Here is a 17,154-nt window from a genome sequence, read left to right as displayed (position 1 = left end):
CCCACCACCTTGGTGTATCAGGATGATGCTCTAATTCACTCAGCTATCTGACTAGGGTCTGAACAACAGTTTCATACTCACTCACTTGACATGTCTAGTTGTTGTTCAGCTGGCAGCTCTGCTCCCAAGTTTCCTCACTCTAGGATCCTGGTAACAGAACAGCGACCATTGCCAGTTTCAGGAGCACGGGAAAGTGCAGGGTGATTTGCAAACTGGTTGTTAGCTGCCATCCAGAAGGGACATGGCTCTTAACGCTCACATGCCACTGATCAAGCATGTCACCTGGCTATGCCTAATATCCAAGGGGAAGGGATGGGGGTAGTACCAACTTGTCAAATGCCTGGGAATTGTGTGAGCAGCCCTTGTATTCTCATGAAGGAAACTGAGACTCTTGGTTAAGTAACTTTGCCAGGCATCAAGGAAGTGAATCAGAGTGTGTCAGAATCCAGAGCATGTTGCATTCAACTTGTCTTTTTAGCCTGCTTATTTCTCATGTCTTGTGGAGCCAAATATTTGGTCTCTGTAGGAGATCGGCTTTTTCCTGGTTTGAATAGACTGAATAAATAGAACCAGGTTGCCATTTCACATTAATATCAAATTCCTGTGAATTGACTCCTGGGCAGAAGGACTTTGTCCAGAACCACAGGAACAGCTAGTTGGCAGGACCCCAGGTGACACCAAAAAGCTGGCCTGTCACTCTGATGTGGCACAGATGTCTACACCATCAAAATCCAAATGCCAAAAGATGTCAGGATTTGTTGTGGAGATGTTCTTGCAACCTGGGAAGATACTCTACTGGTGATGCAAACCCAGGCTTACTTTTCCAAAATGGCTCGCTACCCCAGCTTTCTGAGCAATAGGTCCTTACCAAAACAAAAGGCAAGTCTTGGTACTGATGCTCCAGTTCCAGAAATCTCCTACAATATTTCTCCTTAACAAAAGTGATGGAGGAGGAACAAGTGCATACCTGCTTATTTCTTTTTGAAACAATCTTAGTAACCTATTACTCATCAATCGGAATTTCCAAATATCACAGTTGTTTGAATTCAACCTTTTTAAATTTTATCAGCCACTCTCCTTCACTTGTAGAGTGAAGGTTATATTTGGTAAATGGACTATGAAAATGTACTCACAATATACAGGTCCTGAATCATTGCTTTCAGCATCCCCAACCATTGAAACCTTATTTGTTTCAGCGTCTTCTGTTCCCCAGCCTTTTCTCACTGATGTGTTAAAGGAAAATCAAACACTTACAAGTTAGACAGAAGCAGATGGAAAAGGTGGAAAAGAAGTGTAAACCTGTCTAAGTCTTAATTTAGTGGCTCTTAACCAGTGGTGTGAACCAGCATCATTCGCCTCCCTTTTCATAATCTCTGTCTGCTCCGGATTCATCCTAGACTCCTGAGTCAGAACTCCAGACGTGGGGCCCAGAACACATTTGTTTTTTGAAAGTCCCAGGGTGTCACTTGAGGTCCGGTGCCATCTCTGCAGGAGACTGTCAGCCCTTGAATAGCAGAGCCACTGCCCATTCCTGACCACCTCCCACTCGTTACTCCACATGTATAATTCTCTCCAAATGCACGGTATCTTTGTAGATGTCATGCTCACCTGAGGATGTATTTATTCTGCTAGGCCTTACAAGCCTCTAGATGCTAATTAAGGTCATTTCTATGTTTGCCCCGAATTCTGCTGGAAAAATACCCTCTCTTATCAAGCATTGTGGCCTTACCTCACGCCCTCTTGTATCTTCCTCTGGCCGGTTCACCACCTGAACTCAGGCCATCTATTGATACCAGGGGGTGCTGATCTGCCCCTCAACTAATTTTTCTGCCTGCCCTTCTACCTCCACCCACCTCCAGACCCTGATAGTGACCCCCCTCAATGGCTTGCAGGGAAATGGTCCTTCATCATTATCCTGTATTTCCTCTGATGTTGGGGTGAAGAGAGAGGTGGGTGGGACCCCATGGCTGAGTTGTGCTGACTTTTGGAGACACAATGTCTCGCCTTTCTTTCCCTGGTGCCACAGGCCTCAATGATCAGGTTGTACTGTTGTGCCAGACTCCTTCCTTTCTGGCATTTTATCTCTCAGAATCTTCCTTCTCCTTCCTGCAGGCCAGCTTGTTACTTTCCCACCTGCAGGCTGTTTAGGACCTCTCCTAAATCTACCCTTTGCATTTCCTTTCCCCTAGATGACCTGCCTCTAATGGAAGCAAGCTGACAGAATCCCCCCCCATTAAAGATGGGGTGTCCATGTATCACCCCCAGAGTCACGCAGAGAGGCTTGCAGCTCAGATCAGGAAGCGGATTGATGGGGAGAGGTCTGGCTGGGGACCTAGGTTAGAATCTTCCTTTTGGACTCTTTCCCAATGGATTCAATGTCTGGGGAAATTTTCATCTGCAAGGCAGAATGGCAACCTTTCTAGGAAAAGAGGAAGATGTTGAGGCAGGAAAGCAGAGCAAGGGTCCTGCCTTGGTTTCCACTTTTTGCCAATGGCTAGCTTTCCGTTCTGAATTGAGAGGTAGATCTGCATATGCAGCTACTTAAGAGGAAACAAGGGGAATCTGTTTTTTGCTGAGCAGATTCAGCTGTACAGAGTGAGGTAGGATGGGGAATACTCTAGAGAATATCCTTACAAGGGGCAGCTGTAATGCTGGGTCACTTCCCCAGAGCACATGAGGGAAAGGGGCTTTGAAATGCTGTTGAGAGCTTCCAAATGTGTTTCTTGTTTTCAGGAGACTGATGCCTGAGAATGGGAAAGTGTGTTTCGACTGTATCAGGCTCTGACCCAAGACATCCGAAGTGGAGGATGCTGGGAGAGCTGACCTTCTGCCTTGGTGATGGTGCCTGGGGAGGATGGCGTTGGGGCTGGTCAGCCAAGCGTCTGAGGGGTATAAGGAGTGTGAGAGTTCCCAGGAGCAGACTTGGAGGACATTGCAGAGAGAGCAGCTGTGGGGTCATCTTGGGTCTTCTGAGTGCCTAGGAGACCCCAGCAGAAGGAGACTGGAGCACCACACTGGTTGCCCAGGGGCTGAAGAAAGACATGTAAGTCACCACATCCACCTGGATTTCCAGGTCAAGGGAGCTGCACCCAAAGCACCACAAAGAGGAAGCAACAATTTGAAACACCCGAACAGCCCCAAAGAAGAAAAAGCCCTATTGTGACAGATCTAGTTTAAGAAGCACCTTTCCTGCCTGTCCCTTCCTCCTCTGTGTATCAGCCCGCAGGGGTGTCCAATCTTTTGACATCTCTGGGCCACACTGGAAGAAGAAGAGTTGTCTTGGGCTGCACATTAAATACATTGCAACATGTAATCACAAACGAAATCTCATTATGCTTTAAGTAAATTTACAATCTTGTGTTGGGTAGCGCTCACAGCCGTCCTAGGCTGCATGTGGCCCACGGGCTGCAGGTTAGACACCTCTGTGAGGTTGAAGCTGTGGGGGTGGCAGGGACCTGACAGAGGGTGGAGGGGGGTACAGAGGAGAAGGCACAAGAAGAGAAACTTGAGAAAATGGACCACTCTGCCTTCTTTCTTGCTGCAGGCTCCCAGCCGAGATCGGAGTCGCTATTTAAACAGTGGCGTGAATGTTCTCCTTTCTGAGTAAATCTGTGCCTGTGATTTAAGGTAAGTTCTAGGTGTCCTATCATCTAAGAGTGAGCAGAGGAAGCAAAGACTCATGAGTGAGGAGAATCCTCACAGAGGGTAAGATTAACCTCATGAAATCAAGTTTAAAGCGACAGGAAAGGGCGGGATAAGTAGTCACACGATCACAGTCACTGCGTCTACCAAGTTACAGCAGATCCTTGAATAATGTCGTTTTGTTCATTTCATTACATTGACGAGAAGCCGTAGGGACTTAACTCTTGTTTATGACAATTAGCCTTTGATAAAATTGGTTTTTGTTTTGTTTCAAGTCGAAGAACCTATGGGCAATGTTAAGTGAAGGCTTCCCAGACTGTGTAAGAGAAACCAGGAGGGAGGAAACAGCAGAAACCTACTCACTGTGATTGTGCTTCTTGAATTGCCTTTTATGAAGTCCACATTGTTCTGTGCATTATATAAAAAGGAGAAACCAAGGAAAGGGACTTGAGTCCACACTTGGACTAGAACTTGGAAAGGAAGGCTGAGTATGAGCAGTGGTGGCCTCGAGGGACAGGATCATGGTCTGAGCCATAGTTGGAATGAGAGCATCCTAAGAATGAGGTGAAATTCAGGACCCGTGTCTCCACATGGAGATGCTCCTCTTTCCCGTGATGAAGACCTGGACTATTCACATGTGGCCTCGCAGGAGACAAATTATCACCCATGTCAGACTTTCCCAGGAGGCTCTGGGAGTCATACAGAAAGCACAAAAGCTGAACTGGGTAAAAGTTATGTTTAGCTGGAGTTTTACTTTGGTTCTCTGTGCACAAAAACTTTTGATGGGACTACATAGCCTTGTCGGGATATTTACTATATGCTGTAAGTTTGGCTGGGAAAGCAGGCTGAAAATACACAAACACTATTAAATCTAGTCAAGTGGAAAGCATTGCTAAAGGGCAGATTGACTTCAAGAGTCTCTGCTAAGTATAGGAAAATTAAAATGTGCTTTTGGATTGTTTTCCTTGAAAAGGTGTTCTCTACTTCTTGCCCAGGGCTAACCCATGAAACAATGTCAACCTTCAGTCTCATTGGGGAGAAGATGCGACTTAAGTTGGGAAACAGGTCAATGGCATTGATTGGAAACTTAGTGACAAAGCCTGGATTTACTGATGATAAGCATTGCGTGGTCAGACTCATTTCTAGGGGCTGCCGTTCAGTTGCAGGGTGGTGGGCAGGCAGGTCTGGTGTGGCCCAATGCCCCAAATTTTGTGCTGCTCAGCAGCCTCTATTCCATTATGTGAGGCCTGTGTTTCCACTTGCCCCTGCTGTGTTCTGGGCAACTCTGGACGCTGTCTTTCACAAAGTGGCTTTGTGACTTTGAAAGGATAGTGAGATTACAGTCCAATAGACTTTGTTCACATTTTGACTCTGCCACAGGCTGTGTGACCGAGGCATACAGCCTGATGGTGCTGATTCTCTGCACAGGTCTCTAAAACCCGGAAGGGTTCTTCTGAGGGTTAAATGGACCTACATACGTGAAAGCCCTTTGCACAATGCTTGACACACAGCAGGCCTTCGATGGACAATAGTCAATCTTTTAAGTCTATTTTTATAATAAAATAGTAACCCTGGAATTTTGTTGCTAAGATATCCTAGCTTGCAAAGTAAAAAAATAATTCTTGAATAGATGCAGTGGCTTTGTGTTGATGGATGGTCAGTCCTCAATTTACTTGAAATCAAGAAAGTATAAAACTGCTAGTGTTGAGTGCAATTGCATTGAGAAAATGGAATATTCAGCCCATTTCAGAATGCTCGAATGATCGTATTTTTCTTCTTTTTCTTTTATTTGAAAAAAAGAGTTTTGAGTGTTTCTCCACCATTCTGCCCCCCTTTGTCTGGCAGCAAACCACTTACACCTGCTCCCACTTCTAGTTTTCTTTTTCCCACTTCTGGCTGAATGGTGTGTTGAGTGAGCCACTGAAATTTTTAAGGCAACACTGGAAACACCTGAGTGGGCAAAGCACGGCTTGGCTGACAGAGGGCATTAAAACGATGAATCGTCGTGGACTGAAAGAGATAAAATTATATGTGCATGTTCAGGAGAGTGGCCAGTGAAGGCGATCGGAGGCACTGAGGCGGAGCCTACAGCTCTGCAGGTAGCTCTAGCATCTCTCACACCACACGAGCTTTCTAGTCGGGAAAGCACATTTTCTCCCCTGTGTTCCCTAAGAACGCTCCTATGTAACAGGTTAACCGCATTTCTGCCAAGACCTTTCTCTAAAATAAATCCTCCCAGGAAAACCTGCCAGTCCCCATCTCCAGACTCTGTGTCACGATCTCCGGTCCTTTTTGCCCTGGTCTCACTCCCCTGGAGCCTCACAAGCTTTTCCACGTCCATCTCTTCCTGGGCCTCTGACGTGGATGCCAGGTTGTGTCAATGTGGCTGGGTGTCCACAGACTCCTATGGCACCTCTGTTGTTTCCCGCTAGCGTGTGGTCGGCATACCCTACCTCGACTTGTTTTTGTCAACAACCTTTCACTTCAAAAACTCAAAGCAGCCATTTCTATTGATTCCCTTTCAACCAACAACATTTCACGACTGTAGCCATGTTTTGGATTCTGTATTAGAGGTTGTATATTTGTTCTTTCATTTCCTCCTTAAACTAGGAGCTAGTAAACTGTTTCTATAAAGAGCCACATAGTAACTCCTTCAGGTTTCAGTAGCTCTGTCACAGCTACTCAGCTCTGCCACTGAAGCATGAAAACAACCACAGACAATGGGGAAACAAATGAGCCTGGCTGTGTGCCAATAAAACTTCATTTAGACAAACGGTTGGCAGGTGGACTTGGCCTACAGGCTGTAGTTTACCCACCCCTGCTCTAAACAACCATTTGAAGTATGTTATTAATACTCATTTCACAATGGAGAAAATGAAGCGTAGAGAAAAGATTAAGTAGCTTTGCAAAGATCATACAGGTCATAAGTGGCAATCCAGGGTGTATCCAATTCCAATGCTGGTGTCATACTGTGGAAATGCTTGCAAACAAGAAGACACGCCTCTCAGGAAGAGAGAGATGGAAGGCAGGCACTTTCCCAGAGGCTGGTCCCATCTTCATGATTATAAGCCTCCCCCAGGTCCCCATCAACTCTACATTAGCAAGTAACTTTTCCTTGGTGGCTGGACTCCTGTTCAGGACAGCAGATCTCTTCTTGCTCTGACAGGAGAGTCAAGAGGGAAGGTTGACTATTGCTAACTATTCTGCATTAGGATATAATTTCCAGAAAGCTTCGGGGTAAAGACAACAGCTGTTTCTTACTTTGCCAAGAACTTGAGTAATATTTTTTCAGTATATGCATTCATGGCATTTAGTAATTTAATAATTAAATTACGTGTGCATGCCTGTGCATATATGCTTCAGCTAAGTCCTAGAAATGGACTATACTACAGCACAGAGGACAGACCCTGTTTCTGACCTGCCCAAATGACCAGTCTAGACCTGACTGAGACTGGCATTTTTCTGAGGTCTATACAGTTTATTTAGTCCATTTCAAGGGTGCAAAAGCTCAGGCTGTGAATTGCAGAGACTTGCAGACAGTCACAGGGTGACAGCTTTGATGGCAGAGGTGAGTCTTCAGCTCTGGAACTCTGACCCCTGACTCAGCGTCCTTTCTTCCACATGCTGCTGCTCTGCTGTCCCCGAGCCATGGTCTGCACTGCTCTCCTTTACTCCTGCACCTCGAGCTGGCAGCATCTTTGTCTGAACTTGATGTAACCTGGCTCCTTTCCAGCCCCTCTGGCAGCCATCCCAGTTCTCATTTTCTATCTGCCCAGCATCTCCCGGGTTCCCTTCTGAAGCTCTTATCCTTCTTTGGCAGCCAAATGCCCTCTATTTTATTTTCTCTCCAGGGCACACTCATAGGATGGAGAAAAGCCGAGAGATTGTTCACTTTCTTAACAGGAGCTGCTTTCAATTCAGCCACAGCTGCTACACGTTTCAGAAGTGAGATGGATCCCAAGACAGATGGCCCAGCAGTGACTATTTTAAGCCCCAGAGTCACAAGAACAGATCCAAAATAACTCAGTCCAGCAGGGGTCACGTGCAGAGCAGAGCTACTGGCTTTAGAGAAAGTGTGAGCCCTGATCTCCGGGGTCACCAAGTGAGTCAGCTCTGGAGTTTTCTAGTTAATAAGACTCCCTCAGTGCAGTTTCTCTGCTGATGTTTCAGGCCCAACTTGGCCCCATGTTCAGCTGCTACTCTCAAAAAATATTCCCCCTGATGGCTTCAAAGAACTTATTTGAATATTTGTTACTACTACCGAGATTTGTACCAGGGGAAACTCTGCTCCCCTGTGTGTCCGTCAGCTAATTGCAACAATAATGCTGTGTAAGAAACCACCTCGGAACTCAGTGGCTTAAAGTAACAATCATTTATTCTCTTTCATGTGCCTGAACTTGGCTGGGAGTAAGCTGATCTGGACTCAGTCTGGTTGCTCTTGCCTCCAAGTTGTGGATTTGCTCCTGCTGCTCCCCAAGCTCTCATCCACACTGGACCCGCAGGCTGTGCAGAGCATGCTCTCATGGCAATGGTAAAATACAAGAAGAGAAGGGTAACCACATATGCATGCTTCAGGTCTTTGTTTGTATGTTTCTGCTACAATCACTATGGCCATAGCACTTGACATGAACAAGCCCGATATCAATGAGGCCAGAAACATACTCTACCCTTGGCGGGGAGGGAGGAACTGCAAACTCACATGGCAAAGGTTGTGGATAGGAGAGGAGTGAAGAATAGGAACAGCATGACTATCCATTACACCTGGGCTGCAGAGCACCTGGAAAAGAAGGCTGTACAGAGGGAGAGAGGCAGCAGAAAAGCTTGGTGATCTTTCCCCTCTGGGCAACTGTGGCTGCTCATTATCTTCTTCCCTCTAGGGAGGAGTCAGGCCACAGCAGATGGCCTGACTTGTCCCTTTGGGGTGGCCTTAAACAATCTCTGTACTCTTGTAAAGACTCCTTTCCTGCTTTCTTTCCACAGAGTGGGCTGTTGAATTCTTCAGACTGGCTCCTCACAGGGTTTTAATAGATTTGGGGAGTCCAGAGTTGCAAACAGAATGGATGAGCACCCAGTAACTTAAGATCTTGAGCCCCTTCATTTGCATACCTCTTACCCTTCAGGTAAGAGTGACTTCAGGTTTCTTGAGAAGACCAGAGAGGTGGGCTCCCATGAGTTCACTGGCAGCCCATGCAAAGTGAAGGTGCCCTGTTTTTGAGGCCACACTGATATGTCTGTGGGCTGGCAATGGGGACGGGGATTTTTTACAAATAAAGACTATGTGACACTAGACATTGTCATTGTTAGAATTGCACAGCTCTGCTCACTGCACATCTTTCTGTCTAGCACACTGAGCCTTGGTGGCAGGGACGTCTGCCTCCAGAGCCTTGGGGGCCATAATGCAGTGCCATCTGCCTTCCGTAACTCACTTCCCCCTCCCCTCCCTAATATGTTTATGGCATTTGTCGTCATGTGACATTATTTGTTTGTGTATTTGTTTTTATGTTGTTTTATTTTGTTTTGCTTAGCTTTTCTTCTACTTCTATGGGCAAGAATTCTGTTCACCTACTGTTTTAGGGTATCCCCAGAACCTACTCTGACACATGCTATTAATCGAAAAGGAGTTCAATAGATGTTTGTTGAATGAATAAATATATGGGCTTGTTCTACTGTGTGGAACAGAGTAGCTATTCAATATATATTAATTTCCTTTCTTCCTTCCTTTCTTCCTATATAGATTGCTATCCCTGCCTAAAACCCTACTTCATTTCACATGATTCTCTGACTTGTTTCCCAACATGCACTGTAAACTCCCCTTTAACTTTATTAACACTTAGGGCCAAACAGTGATTTCAGTAGGAAAAAATTCAGTCCTGGCTCATGTAGGCCCTGACCTTTTGAAATGCAGATATGAGTGCACTTTAGCTGCAGGAAGAAGTAGATAGCCGCAGATATTTATAAATTATCCTGTTTTTCAGGATAACAGCCCTCCAGCGGCATCCTCATTCTGATCCCCAGAACCTCTAAATACGTTAGATTACATGACAAGGTAGGAATTAAAGTTGCAAATGGAATTATGCTTTCTAACCAGTTGACCTTGGGTAAGGAGATTATACTGGACCATCTGAGTGGGCCCAAATTTAAAAATTAGGTGGGTTAGCTCTGGCCAGTGTGGCTCAGTTGGTTGGATGTCCAGTACATCAAAAGGTCACGGGTTTGATTCCTAGTCAGGGCGCATACAGGAGGAAAGTGATCCACATTTCTCTCTCACATCAATGTTTCTCTCTCTCTCTCCCTTCCTTTCTCTCTAATAACAAGCCCTGGCTGGTGTAGCTCAGTGAATTGAGTGTGGGTCTGCAAACCAAACCTTTCTCTCTAAAATCAGTAAAAATTTCCTCAGGGAGGATTTTAAAAAATGAGGTAGGCCCAAGTGTCAAAAATAAATAAATAAATAAAAAGGTTAGGTTTTTTATACAACAAAACCTAATTAATATAACTTGCCACAATAAAGAGAAACCTAAAAAATACTGGCATTCTGCTTATGATGAGATTATCAAAGATAATTTGTTCATTTAAGTCCTACCTAGGGCCTTGATTATGGGCATTTACAGTGGGAAAAAAAGTTGAGCTAACTGTGTGGCTCAGGGTAAAAGAGAAAATGCTTGAGATTCATATTCACTCTCTTTTACTAATGGACAGCCAGGACTTTGTGTGCTTTTAGGGAAATGTTCTTCTTTCATTAGGCTAGTAGCTGGGATAATGGAAAAACCAACATGGCCTCAAGCGATGGCTTTACTAATTGTTTACTGCAGAAAGAGGTTTTGCCTTAAAATATATAGGCTGAATGTTCCCACTCTAATTCTCTCATCATAAGAAAACATCACCCCACCCAGCACTCTCCAAGCAATACAATTACAGCTGCCCTAGGCACAGAGGTGTTACAGGCTCACAAATCAGGGGAGACATTTTCTGAAAACACAGACCCTGGCTCTTCATTTCTCTATGCAGGGTCTTGTGTCCTGGCTTCTTTTTGGAAATAGAGCTCCCACTGACATCAAATAGAATCTCTCTCAGAGTGCAGAGAAACCACAGGGCGGGCAGCCTGGTTCTCCCACAGCCCAGTCAGCATTCACTGGAGAGCAAACTGGGTTAAATGCCCTCTTCCAAGCGAGCCTGAAAATCTCCAACACGAGGTCTTTCATGTGTTAGACCTCGAACAAAGGGCAGGCCTCAAAGCCTGGCCTACTTCTAAATTTAGACCCGTAATTTTATCCAAGAATGCAACTGTGTGGTGAGCAGGGGGAATTAGGGCCACATTTGTACTTTGACAATTTTGAGAAGGTGTCATGTGGACATTTCTCGGTGAAAAGAGCAAAAGTAATAGGAGACCAGCTTAAAATGTCAAGTCACATTATTGGCAGACACCTAAGGTGATCTTTGCTGCTTTCCCTGCTCCTAATTCAAGCAACATTACATGTGCTGTGACAACAGTGAGCAGTTTGAAGCAGACTGCTTGATCTCAGGCTGCTGGCTGCTGCAGGACAATCTGAATGGCCCTTCGTGCGTTTTACCCTCCTTAAAGGGGTGCTTGTCCTCTGAGGGGGGGGCAGGTGGTATGCTCAAAGGGCCAGCCCGGTGAGGAAAGAGTGGTGTACTTAGGACTGATTTTAAAGATTTTGAAAAGATGAACGAATGTATGCCTATGTATGTGACCGTGCACACACGCACAGTAAGTCTCCATAGTCCAATGAAATGTCAGGTACTTCTGTTTTGAGATCCAATTGTTTCAACTCATCTTGGCCATCAAGAGGTTTGAGTAGATCTGATTGACAATTGCATATGTATTCATTGAATTAAAAAGTAAAACCAAAGTAATTAATGATTAGGCTACACATGCAGTGTGTTTAGGACTCCAGGGTAACAAGAGCCCATTCATCCTGGTCTGGAATTCAAAGGCTCTCCTGAAAGGGCACAGGACTGGCCAAGCCAGGAGATGCAATGCTGCCTTGGGAGGGGCCAGTGTTTCTGCAGGGGTACTCAGCGTCACCAATGGAGATGCAGATGTTTCGATGAAGATTTTCAGAACAATGCACATGCTATTGAGGCAAATCTTGGACTTACCTGTCGTCCTTAGAACCTGAAAAGTGAGGCAAGGGGTTTTGATTGAATTGCCTGGTAATTCTGTCATGAACTGTGCTGTTTTTTTCCTCCCTTGAACACATTACTGATGGTAACAAGGGAGTTATTTTCAATCAAGGCATGCTACAACGAAAAAGATTTCTCCTAACATTGTGATCCCTTCCTCTGAAATCCATTTCAGATTGGCGGATAAAATGTGATTATATTTACACTTTCTTGACACAATTCAGGCAGCAAAATAACAGCCTGCCGGAGACATTTTTCTTCTTCATATTTAGATCTGTCAGTACTGTAGTGCTGGGGGAATGAGCAGAGGTGACAGAGGCAGCTGGGGTTGGCGATGTGTTTAGTTGGCTCACAAATAGAGATGTTCTGTGCTCCCTGTGTGTCTATCTCCCTCTCATCTCAGAGTTCCTTGAACACCATCCTGAATGGCTTTCAGAACAATGATACGGCATGCTAATCAATAGTGCTCTATGCAAATTGGATTTCTCATTTTTGCCTTGACAGAGTCCATAAATTACTCCAACATAATACTTTAATTTGTTCACACTCATTAGGGGGTGTGCAATGTCTCACCAGTATCTCTGTGAGTCACAGTTTCAGTGTGTATTAAAAATCTAGGCTTCTGGATTGCAAGGCTAAAATGGTAGATGGGACAGAGCAGAAGTGACATAATAGTGCAGAGAGTGAGAGAGCCCTGGATTTAGTGAGGAATTCTGATTCTGGTTCTCGCCCTAACAGGGATTCGCCAGCTGTGATTAGGCAACCCATCCAACTTCCTCAAGTCCAAGCGTCCTCATTTATAAAATGAGTGGGTGGGTTGACGGGTCGTCAAGATTCTATGTGTGTGGTAGCTTTGCCAATACTCCCCAGAGTGGCAATGTCAACTTGTGTTCAAGTCTCCACTCTCAGGAGGGGACTGACATTCTACTTCAATAAGGTTGTAAACATCATCAAGGATCCCGCAGTCATCATCCTGGGTACTTCCTAAATAATCCATGTTTCTAACTAAATGCAACACTCTTCCTCTTGAGTCCAGAGAGGAAGGTGATCTTCCTCTTTCTCAGGTCCCCTCTGAGCTCTTGATCTCTAGTGGACACTGCAGTCTGGGAATAAGGACCTAACACCCTGCAGCTGGGAGCACTGCCAGCAGACAGTCATCAGCTCTTAGCTCCCTTGGGGGATGGCTTTAGCAGCAGACCACACCCCTTCCTGGAAAAGCCTGCATCCCATGACAGATAAATGTGGTGGTGAGAGCTGGGTCCTCTCACTCCAACTTGAGACAGCTCTGAAGGTTGTCTGTCTTGAGAAGTCCCCATAACATTGGCTGAGGATTCTGTTCAAAGTGCATCACAGTTCAATGTCTCCTTCTGTCCAATGTTGCTTCTTTGCCCATCCCACCTCCTTTCTACTGGTACTTCCTCCTTCCTCATTTCCAAGAGCATGCCTCAATAAACTTCTCACATCATCTATCTCAATGTCTGCTTCCTGGGGAGCCCAGCCTGCACCATAACAAAATGTGTTTCCTCTAGGAGACAGCGATTCGCTATCTTTAATTCAGCAGTAGAGTGTGAGCCCCAGACCCAAGTTCAGTGGCCAACTTTGAAAAATGGGAAATATTATGCCAACTTACAGATTTATGGATCTTTTGGAAAAAAATTGGAATGTCTCCAAATACTGAAACAAACACAGCAAACAGATCAGCCTGAGTAGCCTGTGTGTCCCCAAACCAGGACCTATCTGTCCTCCCATTTTTGCCACACTCCCCTCAATGCTCTGTTATTCTTCACTGCAGAGTTGAGTGCCAATAGCCATTTATAGTGACACACAGAATACAATGATACATTTGGTGCTAAGTTAGTGACTCTTTTCATCTGCTGATTCCTGGACGTTAGGAGTCCAAAGAACCTTGTCAGCATGTGTAGGTTCAGTGGGGCCTTTACTGTGTCCTCCAGCAATTATATCCTCTTTGGAGACCAGCCTGCAGAGCCCAGAATTTCAGGAATAGGAAATATAAGTCCTACAGTGGGTCACTGGTTGTGATGATAAGTAGGGACAAACCTACCTCCACCTCTGTTCCCAGACCCATAGTCTTCCTATTTGGGTCACAGTACCACACAAAGTTCTCTGATTTAATATATATGCTACCTGCCAAAGGATGCTACTCTGTCCTTGCAGAGAATTGCCCCCGAGATTGTACTTCAGATGTGCCAGTAGAAGGTTATTTCAACATCCTATGAGGCCATTTCTTTCTGAATGGTGTAGTCGTGTATCATATGACAGTGGTGAACAATGTGTTCTTTATGAAGTGGGCCCCTGGCTGGATGCTATATTGTATGAGATTTTACACCTGTGGATCAAGTATTTGTAAGCCTTCCTGATGGGACTAATAGAGACTCTGTGGCAACAAAGAAACAAACAATACTCACAAATGGAAGAACTCCTGGCCATTCCTGGAGGGAGGTAGCTCAATGTAGTTGAACTGCCGCCAGTGGTATGCTGGACTCTTTGAAGAGTGGTGCCATGTTGGCCATGGTATGCAAGAGCCAGCTGGCACCAGCTCTCAGCAGTCACTCTGCACATCTCTTTCCAACTCTGTGTAAATTGACATCATGTTGGTAGCTGGAAATTTAGCATGGTAGAGCATTTACACCATAGAAATTGGAAAACACCATACATGAGATTTCTTTCCCAGAGAACCAGTTGTTTAATGTTTACCAGCACACTACTGCCTATAACTTATGCCATGATATACATTGTTCCTAACCCTCTACCCAATGAAGCAGAGCCTTCAGTCTGAAGTATTGAGTGCTCTGCTTTCATGTGTAGTGGGCATCCTCTCTTAAAACTATCATCTCATTGAAAGCAACTATGAATTCCTGTTGAAATTAGAAACAAACAAATAAAAAAATCTCTTTGATGTCACCAGAGTACAACAAGGACAACCCAGTTTTGAGAAGCCAAGTGAGTAATGATTTCCCTTCCTGAGGACATTTGCTGAGTCCCAGCCTGGAGCCTATCTGGCCAGTAGAAAGGGACAGCCTTTCCACAGCTTTCCACACCATCATGGCACGGGGTAGAAATGAGATTGCAGGGCTTCCCGAATTTCCAAGATTTGAGGAGTCAAGATCCTGGAGAATAGAATCTGCAGAGACAGTTGGTTTCATGGCATTTGCTGAATCCAAAGCTGAGCTGGTCAAAAGCTGATAAAGCAGAAAATGACAGCTCAGGGAAAATATATACATAAGCAGAGCTCTTAGCAGTCTTGTGGTGCTAGGCAAACAAAATTGGACTTCAGAAGGATCAAGAATTTGGCGAAGGAGTCATGGGTGAGTTTTAATTGAGAATGCTAAAGGGCTATGCTCCAGGAGTAAGTTCAGTAGCCAACCCCCCTTATCCACAGGGGGTGGGGAGTATACTTCTAACCCACTGCATCCCCAGTGGGTGCCTGAAACTGTAATAGCCCTGAACCCCATGTATACTGTGTTTTCCTCCACATAAATATCTATGATAGTTTAATTTATACAGTAGGCACAGTAAGATATTAACAACAGTAATAAAACAACAGTTATAACCATATACTGTAATAAAAGTTATGTGGTCTCTATCTCTCTCTCAAAATATCCTACTGTACTGCACTCACCCTTCTTGTGATGACTTGAGGTGATACAGGGCCAACCACGTGCTGAGATGAAGCAGGGTCAATGACATAGGCGTTTTGATTACTGTTAGGCTACTATTGACCCTCTCACAGTGTGTTGGAAGGAAGATCATCTCCTTCCAGTGATTCTGGATAATTGAGCTGATGATGTCGATGGTTGAATGTCAGAAACAAAAGATGATGATGGTTGGGAAATTTAATATTTTCAGACTGCGGTTGACCATGGGTAACTAAAACCAGGGAAAGTGAAACTATGCATAAGGGGGGACTACTATATTAACCAAAAATAGATGAGCCCATATAGATCCTTAAATTTAGCCTTAAATCATCTCAGTCTCTGATTGAGTGAAGGCATTCGTACCTAATAGCTGGAATAACCTCAAGTCCTCCCTGGAAAAAATATAAAATTATCCAGAGCCCTACAAATTTTCTTACAAAAATGCCTGCCATTCAATTAAAAAAATATCATGCATATCAGGAGACAGGAGCAAGTGATGGAAAACCAAGAGGAACAAAAATAAAATGGAAGAAAGAAATAGACCTAGAGTTGAGACAGATATTAAGGCAAAGACTTTGAAATAACTCTGATTAATATATCTAAGAAAATAGGTTACTGGATGGGGAACTGGAACCTATAAAAATAACCACATAGAAATCCTAGAACAGAAAATAGTATAATGGTAAATATAATACTATAATGGTTTTATAGGAGATTGGTCTATGTCTAGTACCCATAGGGCTATGTCCACATACCCAAAGCCCCAAGACTGGACATCACTTATGATACAGCCCAAATTTTGTTGGCCATTTCCAACATGGACCCCAAAAAGATGTTTCTGCCTTCCAGGTAGGGACTTCTAAGAAGACCCTGATAACCCGACACAACTTCCCATCATTACACTTGTATTAGACCCTTACCCCACAAACTTGGCCATCCCACATTAGGCTGGACCTTTCCTAATCCCCATGTCTTGTGATTCACACTATCAGGCTCAGTAGGTTCACCCCACTGATGCCTTATCCTCACAGGATATTTCTAGCATGTGATGTGACTCATGGAAAAGCTGTGAAAATCTGTCAAGTCAGTGTGGGAATTCATGTGTGCCTGTCTGGCAGAAATGTAATGTTTCAAAGGCTTCAGGAAAAATTGTGTCAGAAAAGCAGATACTTACAATAATGGATTTACAACATCTCTGTTCAGTGTAGCTTTCCTTGGTTGTTAGATCTGTAAGTTGTTACTTAAAAATAAATTTTTCAGTTTGCTGTAGTTTAAACATTGCCTCTGAGAATTCCACACATTCCCAGAGGTCACAGGATAGTCAGTACAGCTTAAATAAATTGGGCATGTTTGAATCGATAAAAATAAATAAATACGTACATGTGTCTTCACCCACTCCAGCACCATGAACATGGAATATACTCTGGGGAAATTCTTGTGAAAGGCTTGAAAATTGCCACAAAGCAGTGGGACAAATCCTTCCAGAGACAAGGAGAAGTGGGACACCCAGTTTCTGTGTCAAGAACACCTTGACGATATGGAGCAGGTGCATTGCTGGAGAGACTTTAAAATACAATGGGTAGGTTATTTTGTTTTAAGACTTTATTTTTTTTTAGAACAGTTTTAGGTTCAAAGCAAAATAAGAGGAAAGTACAGAGATGTCCCATATATGCCCTGCCCCCACACAGGCACAACCTACCCGTTATCAGCCTCT

Source organism: Desmodus rotundus, chromosome 1 (assembly GCF_022682495.2).
Source record: "Desmodus rotundus isolate HL8 chromosome 1, HLdesRot8A.1, whole genome shotgun sequence".
NCBI lineage: Eukaryota > Metazoa > Chordata > Mammalia > Chiroptera > Phyllostomidae > Desmodus > Desmodus rotundus.
This window is presented reverse-complemented; position numbering follows the sequence as displayed.